Raw genomic sequence first — 9,489 nt, forward strand, 5'->3', positions numbered from 1 at the left:
CCCTGAAGACAAAATAAGTACAATTGCATTATTGTGTGATATCGTGGGAAAACCAAAGTGCTATGATTGTGTGGATGTCATTTTTTCTATAGATGACCTTTTGTGTTACACTCCTTTTTATAAGTTACAAGACTTGTGTAATCGAACAAAATTCATTACACATTACTTTTTAAATCTGTAGTGAAATACGTTTTAAAAGTAACCCTCCCAACCCTGAGTATAATTATGAGTAGTATGAATAAAATCCGGACATACTACATCCACCATGTTGTTATACTATCATGTGACTTACCATCGTGAGTTGCATCACTTCACTACCATTCATAAATCCTAGTAAAGTAGTAAAGTGTCCATTGACTGCACACTTAATATCCGGGAGGAATTATTAGGTCATCCGGTTACTTTTCGCTTACTGTTTTTCGAATACTATAACTGCGTCCCAAATGACAAATTCGAATTCAGCCAGTCATTTTTATTTTTTTTATTTATTTTTTTTGGTTACTAAACAAATCAGTATTTTAAATGATTTGCATGATTGGCGATTCACTCATAAAGACAGTCTCTTGTCGCCACCTACTGGTGTAGCTAATGATGTAACCTAACGAAGCGTAATTTCAAAATCCCAACATCCCTATGTTTGATCATACTAATCTAAACATAGTTCTTACCTATACGTGCGTGCATGTTAATGCAGGTCTTGCATGATCAGAGCTCCAGCGATTATACTGTTATTAATTTTCGGTTTCCTGCTGTGCGATGAAATGAGTTTAATCTGTGAGATTGGCAGATGAATCCAGTGACTCACACTAGCAGGTGCATGTAAACCTCCGCTTATTCCTCTGTTCTTGTGATGTTGGACAGTGTCAACTGACTGCTGTGAGGGCGTCTGGACTATTTCTGCCGCACAGCGGAAAAAGCTAACATTTCAGAGGTCAGGGACAATTTGTGCGGCAAGAAATCTTGACATTTGTTCAAAAACAACTCAAAAATATTTGACTGAAATTAGGCTTATTTATTTATCATTGCATGACTTAGTCTGCTGTTCATTCTGCTCGTAATTCCCCTCCATTCCTGAGACAAGAGAACACTGTGTCAAACCATGTGTTTTCCAAAGTGTGGCAAAAATCTTCTTTTTGGCAAAACATAGAGCCAGATTTACAAGCAACAGCATTCTTTTTAAGCAGCTTATTCTATTGTGTTTTGGAATGTTGCCTTGTATGGCGGGATATTATTCTGTGTTGCTGCACACCGGCATACACAGCCAAACACCCACCGCATTCAATCGTGTTGTTTGGATTCACAATGGCATAAACGACACAGTCTTTCACAGTGCTTCCATTAATACTCAAACGAACAAGTTATGGATCATTCTTATGTGGTGGAACCATTTTATACTGACTTACAGTAAGGGTAGTTCACATTCGGCAATGTGACAAAACTGAGAAAAGTTTAACAGGAAAAATAGACATAGAAAACCATGTCAGAAATAGTTGGAATTCGAGATACGATAGCTATGTACTTCTGCTACTTGTATATAAACTCTTTCCCGCACGGAATGTTGATGACGCATTTTAGACATGTCTGCTAATTTGTCTATTTTGTCAGGAAAGATAACATTTTCCAATTACTCATCTCCACACAAGCGGTGTGGTTTTGTTCATGAAGGAATCTAGTGTTTTGAACAAATCATTAGAGTAAATGAGAAAAGTTGAACAGACATTTATAGAAAGAACACTATGTGAGAAATTTTTGGAATTCAAGTTATGATAATTAGTATAGGCTATAAATTCGATCCCGCACAGTATGTTGATTTTTTTAGTGTTGGGGAATTTATTTTTTTATCCATATATCTCCTTTGACTGTCAAAAGCTATGGGTAGTTGTGTAGTCTGCCAATCAGGCAAACTGTTTTCATGTTTCTGATTATCCCTGTTGGACCTGAACAGATGTTCACCTGCAATGGTACATTTAAAATATGAAAAAACAGTAGCTATTACATATCAATACTGTAAAATGAAGGAACCGTTCCTAAGGAGTCTTGGAGGACCAGCTAGGAGCCTCTGTCAGTGTTCTCATTCCAGTCTCACTCATTTCCTTTCTTTATTTTTATTGGGGATTCTTCATTTGTACACTTTTGACTACTTGAGGACTTGAACTTGAAAATAAACGCTTTCGTCTGTTTCAGTTATCACATGAGACGGAATATGGATCTGACCATGTCCTTGATCTACCATCAAGTGGATTTCAAGCATTCTTCAATAAAAGCTGGTTTCATAATAACATCTAATAAAGCTATGATCTAAGGATTGAAATAAGGACAGTGTTGGGTACAGTGATTCTTTGTAACATATTGTGTGTGTGTGTGTGTGTGTGTGTGTGTGTGTGTGTGTGTGTGTGTGTCTGGAAAACGGAGAAGACCACAATATTCCAACACTCTTAATTAAAATAGATATAAACACATATCAAAAGCTGTCATTTAAAATAATATAATAAAATGTAAACATAAAATAATCCTAAATGAAGAATGACCCATCTACAGAGCCCCCTGCTGTAAGCCAACAATAATGCATCTTTACAATTTGGCTGACCTACAGAAGACAGACACAGTCAATTTGCTTATAAGTACATTTCATAAATGAAAACCGATTCCCGACCCTCTATAGAGGCACATATTAGTCATATTTCCCAAACACAGTCTCTTTCAGCTCGCAGGTCTCAAATACACAAAACCAGACAGGAATAGTGTTCGTGAAACCTGTTTAAAATGATGTACAGTGTAAACTATATATATATTACTAATGAAGTATTGGGATAGGCATTAAGATTGTAATAGTTCTCAACAGCTCTCTCCCACTATTTTACATTTTATCAGCATTATGAAAAGAATTACTCAATGTGGTAACCCAAAAAATCATGTTGTTTTCTCATTTCTGTTCAAAAGGCTGTCGGTGTGAAAGCGCAGTGTGAGCCTGCTGTTGTAGTTATGCTGCAGGCCTTACTTTGGATACAGTGCAGCTGTGGAAATATTTGAGGTCATTTCCTAGTTCTAATTCTCGCAATTCTTGCCTTCTCAGCGCAAACACGGCACCTGAAGAAAGTCCATAAAGCAGGCTCAGATAAAAACATCATGACACACTCAACTGAAATATTGAGCCATATATGTCTGAGACGGCAGTGGACTTTTCCAAGTCTGCGAGGTATTTGAATCTTTTCAAATCGTCTGTAAGGGTCACTCGTTCAAGACTTGGAGAAGTAAACAGACAGCTATGAATGAGTAAGCTTAGCAGAAGAACAGCCGCTAGAAACAACTCACTATTACTTTAAACAGTTTTTCCCCACATATAGTCTTTTGCCACTATTTCACTCCTTTGTTGTTGTTGTTTTTGTGCTAGGACAGACTTAAATGAAAAAGGAAAGAGTACTTTGTTTTGTCTGGTTTGGTAAGTTAGCGTGGCCCAGTTAGCTTTTAACAGGAGGAGCACTTAAAAACATTGCAGCATTAGCATTAGCTAAAGTGAGGATCACTTAAGGACGTCTTCATTTTCCATTTTCTGTCTCCGGCTGGATCTCGAGTCTCTTGAAATCTCCCCCTTTTATGAAGTGTTATCTTTTTTTTTCTTCTCTCAGTTTATATCTTGCGCTTGCTACGTTTTTCTGAGCAAACCTAATACTTCTATAGCTCACTCAGGCTAGCATGCTAAGGTCTTCATGTGACTTGCTATGTGAAGCCAAATGTGTCACCACTTTGCAATTCTGCAGTCCACCACTTTTTATTTTAATCCAGTATATATTTCACAATTTACAGCATAATGTTTTTTAAACAGCTTAAATTATACTGCCAAAGCAAAATATGATGACAAAGTAGGCTGAAATGGTAGCATTACATGACAAAGTGAGCAAAAGATGTAAAACAGGTCTCACTTTGTGAATGTGAAAAACTCATTTAGGCTTAATGTAACAAAGACAAGCTTTCATGTAGGTTTCCCTAAATAGCCCAAGTCTGCAATTCTCTGAAGGCTGGTATTCGTTTTGTGGTGTTTGCTATCACGGTCAGCCTCTGGTTTATGTCCCAGCAGAGGATAAATCATGTGGAACATATTCAGGGGGAAATTTTAGTTTGAAAGGATGTGCCTCTCATCACCCTCTTACACGCGACTCACACTATATGCTTATGATGTCATAGAAATGATTGACAGCTACTGTGGACTACTGAACAAACATGACATCATCGGTTCTTGATTTGGGAAAATAAATCAAACGCGAGATTTGATAGTAATTACATTTAAAACATTTATGTTTATGCATTATTTTTTCGTAGATTTTTGTACTATATTCCAAGTCTTGTAGTGCGAAGAAAATCAACTATATAATATAAAACAATATAAAAAATTAAATATTACAAGAAAAACTAGAACAAAATTAATAGAACTGAAATAAAAAGAAAGCTACATAGAAATATAAAAAATGAGTGCTGTCAAACGATTAATCGCAATTCATCGCATCCAAAATGAAAGTTTTTGTTTACATAATATAAGTATGTGCACTGTGTATATGTATTATGTATACATAAATACACACATATACAGTATATATTTTGAAAATATATACATGTATTTATATGCATATATTAATATTCATATAATTTATATATAAATATATTTAATATAAAAACATAACGTTAAATATATGCTTAAATTTGTATATATATATATATATATATATATATATATATATATATATATATATATATATACACAAACACACACACACACACACATATTTTGGATGCGATTAATCCCGATTAAACATTTGACAGCACTACTAAAAATAAAATAAAATCACAATAAAAGTCATTAAAATAAAAACATTAATACTATATATATTATACACACACACTCACACATTAATAAATATTATATTATAAATAATAAAATAAAAACTAAAATAAAAATTTAATCTAAGTACTACAGTTGCTAAAACGTAATTAAATCGAAAAAGCAATATTAAAAGCAAAAAATAAAATGCTAAAACTAGTAAAAAAGTAATATATATATATATATATACACAGACACACATATATATATATTATTAATATATATTAGTATAGAAATAATACTACTTTACCATGCAAACACATGCTTAGTTTTTAAGTAACAAAGTTTGTTATTTGATTTTCTTTTTGAGGAATTTGTACCTCATGCAACGCCAAAGACCGTGAATAATCACATTCTCATGGCAGACGGATTAATTTGTTATTTTTTGTTCATTTATTGGGGTTCCAAAATGCTCCTCCGAGACGAGCAATGTTGTGGGTGGACGATTTATGCTTGCAGAGCTTTAAGGATAATTCCATATCGAAATGAAAAACGCCACCCCAACTCTCCTGAACACAAAACATGGTGAGCGAACCTATTCTTCTCCTCCTCTCTGGGAAGCGATTCATCTCAGAAGGAGTTTAGACAGAGCAGCAGTCGTTTATCAAACCAAACACCGAACCTCCCTTGATGTCTAGAAAGAAGTTTCCACACTATCCAGTTTGTAGAGCAAGCGGAGCATTCTTGCAGTGAAAAGACAGCCAGTAAACCACTAGGGGAGTCTTGGACAAGACTGTCTGTGATGGAACAGGATCAGGGTCAGTTCGGGTTCATCTGGGTTGGGCTGCACCTGACCCAACTTTCTTTATAAAAACACTGTTTGATTTTTCTCTGTGGTAGAGCAAACACAAATAAAGCTGCATCAATTGCCAACTGAATTTAAAAGGGCAGTATGTAATATTGACAGCTAGTGGTCCACATTCAAAATATTAAAGAGAGTTGTTTCTCCCGTCCCCTCCACCTCAGACTAAACTCTTATGCAGGTTGCCAGATTGACACACAGAAGGAACAGTCGCAGTTGACAACAGAAGGCAGCGAGCCTTACACAATGTAAAAGTTTTATCTGCATTTTAATATGCCATCTTTGATCTAGTTTGTTTGTCTTTTTCACCAACTGGCAGCCTGGGGTGTCAAAATACTATTGGGTAAACTGGCAGTGGGCGGAGTCACTCAAACCAAAACAAAAACAGACATTCCGAAATGGAATGCACAGTTTCAAAGTAGAATAACTGGCTTTAGCATTGTTTTTCATATAAACAATTATGTGAACTTGAAGCATGTTTCTTAGATATCTGCGAACATATTATAGTATTTTAATCTTTGGTACAGACAAAAATACATATAGCACCTTTAATTATAGGATTCTATGTTCATGGATGCCTGGAAATATCAGGGAAAGTTAAAGTCATCGAAATTGCTCTCTTGAATATAGATTTAGGTTAGTTTAGACACAATAAAGATTTTAACATGAATAAAAATGACACTGTGAGAGTCTTCACAATCTCACACACTGTAAAATACCCTAAAGTTCCTAGATCATGTAGTCTTTGCAACATAAAACTTCCAAGACTGTTTTATGGATATTTTGTCTACTGAAAGGTATTCATTTTTTTTTGGATGGATGTTTTGTCAGCTAAATAGTTGGTTTGTTGTTGAACACCCATTGAACACAATGTACAACTCACAGCCTTGTCTTAATTTCTGTCAAAAATAATAATAAATATGGTGCTGCCCTGACTAAGCTCTATAGATGTGTTTCTTCATCTTCAAACACCTCTATGTCCCAGCAATTGATTATTATTATTATTTTAATAAAAATACACAAAAAAAGTATTAAATATGATGTCATCTTATTATAAAAAATTGCATTTTGATCATTTTTATTACAAAATATTATTAAACACAATACATCATTTTAGACGTGCTGGAAATGATATAGCGGCAGGAATTTTTGTTGATTAAAAATAATGAAACAGAATTCTCCCATGAATCATGGACATCTGTTGGATTTTGTTAGACCAAATTAAATTAGTGAGTGTGAAAAGTGTGTTGTAATCCAATTTATGTTCTAAAAGTCTCATTGTTGAACAGTTACCCATAAATTATGCTTATGCTCAACTGTTAAATATTTCTAGTTGACATATAATGAAAATTCTAACTCGATCTTCTGGTAAAAATAACAGATTCTTTCTGGTGACATGACTTCTCCGATCAAGTTCACTTAAGCTCCGCCCCTGTAAACTTTTGCCTCCCCTTTTGAATACCACGCCCACATCTCAACATCCAATCAAATACATAGAACCAAGTCCCCACCCAACATTATTTTTATTGTCAATAATGTATTACACTCAGATGTACATCACAAGATCTGTCACGACTTCCACTTTGTCGTAACTTTAATTGGCTAAAAAACTTTCCATGTTTCAGGCAGATGACTAGAAAAGTCACAGAATAACTAAACCCTCAGCAAATCCTTACATAGCACGTTGTAAAGCAAAATTAGCATTTGCGGTATGATTGTAACTTATGTTGGACCGAACATGATAGTCTCTTCAAGTAATGCTAACCAGAACTTATAAATGCTGTAAATCATTATTCCCCAAGAAAATATGTCTCTTTTCCAGATTTCACAGCTGTATTGAACAGACGAAGCAGCAGCTTTGGAGAACGTTGAATTATGTTCAGTCATCAAACTGCAAAAATGTAATACTTCCACACAACCACCCAGTATGAAACTGCTGTTTCAAATACGTCTCTTGTGAGATCGAAGACCTGTCTGACGGCACAGAAACGAAATAAATAAATCAAATAAATCACAGAGGCGTTCGTACATTCTGAAATCCTATAAATGCTCCCTTTCCAGACATCCACAACAAACATTAACGTGTCGGCGACAGGCTGTGTTTTGGTGTAAATGAGCCTAACTGCTTTCACAACATCCTTGTTTATTCTCTGTCGGCCTCTGAATCACTCAGATTAATAAAAGTTGTCACCACAGACCATTTCTGCTGAACTCATGAGCCAGTGCACGTGATGATAGACATCAAGGGTTTAAAAACACTGCGAGATCACTGTGTTCAATTCATAAGCCACTGGAACGCCCTCGCTGCGGTGCATGAGGCTAGGACCAGATGCAGGAAAGAATAAAATGACATTTAAATCAAAGGAAACAGACTATTATCTTGCTATCAGTGGTGAACCGCAAATCTGTGGAGCCCCGCCCCCTTTCACATACTTTGAGACAGGCTCCACCCCCAAGAAACAACATTAAATTACAATTTAAATCCACAACCTAATAAAAGTAAACAATTATGTATAAAACAACTAGGGAATTCACAAGCCTCTCTATAGAGTCCCATACGGGAGTCTAGTGGTTACACCATGAAATTACAGTTGTTGTTATTGTTGTTGTTTTATTTTTTTGCTTTCACCAGGAGGTGCTATTCTGCCTTTAAAAAAAAATGATTTTAAAGGCCTAGTCTGTATTTTTTAATCTGAATACTGTATTAACTGAGAAAGAATTGTAAAAAAAAATAAAAATAGGGGAACATATTGTACTATATTCAATGGGAATAATTGATTAAAATATTAATTTAGTATCGTACAATTCTCTCAAAATACGAAAGAAAAAAATAGATTATTGAACAAAAATATTTTAGATTGATTTTACTGAAGAAAAAAAATGTAAATTTCAGTTGTTACACTTTCGACCACGAAGACCATGAGTGTGACTCTTAAATAAGGAGCACACATTAATTTCGCGCCGTGACAGTTTTTGCAAAGACGTAAATTTCCACATTTGCTGGAGCTACTTCAAATTTTGGCGTTAACTGACAGATTGGCCGGTTAAACAGGTATGGCTCTGTAAAATGAATGTTTGTGCAGTAATTTGCGAAAGAAAATAATCTTACAAATAATAAATGCTTTCACAGCCTTTTCCTAGTCATGTAAGGATTCCAGTGTAACTGCTTCTGGAGTCATTTCATTTTGAGCTCTGTTATACATATATATATCACTTTAAAAAAAAGTACTGAGGTTTTTGGACATGTACCATCCTAAATATTATAGTATAAGAATATAGTAATGTATTGTGGTACTATGGTATATGCTGTATCAATTACCACCTGATTTCATCACTACATCACAACACCACCAAAGTACTTTTAGTAAGTGATAGCCATGCATTGATCCAGATTTTAGAACATGCCAAATGTTGTGCATAACATTACTATTGGAATTGTCTGTGGCTTGTTCCTGGGCAATGGGACATGTGAAATCATGCTTATTTACAGAAGCAGAGTATTACAACTGTATTTGTTCAAAACCTCACTGAACCAAACGTTGCCAATTTTCTTGTCAGACATGCTTCAATGGCTTCAATGGACCAAATTTTGGCCTGTTCCCCTCTCCTGTCATCCAATGCATAGTGCTCTGTTTGTAATCCAAAACAGGTAAAACCTTTGGAAAACTACCGGTGACACATAAAGGTTCTCAATGGTCCATTATAAAAGTGAGTTGTAGCTTTCTTAGCATGAGGCCGCATGGAGAAAACATGTAAGTAATGTTCACAATGGCTCTGGTCCAAAACCGTGTGAGCTACCTAAATATGGTGTCTT

This window comes from Carassius carassius, chromosome 16, assembly GCF_963082965.1.
Source record: "Carassius carassius chromosome 16, fCarCar2.1, whole genome shotgun sequence".
Taxonomy (NCBI): domain Eukaryota; kingdom Metazoa; phylum Chordata; class Actinopteri; order Cypriniformes; family Cyprinidae; genus Carassius; species Carassius carassius.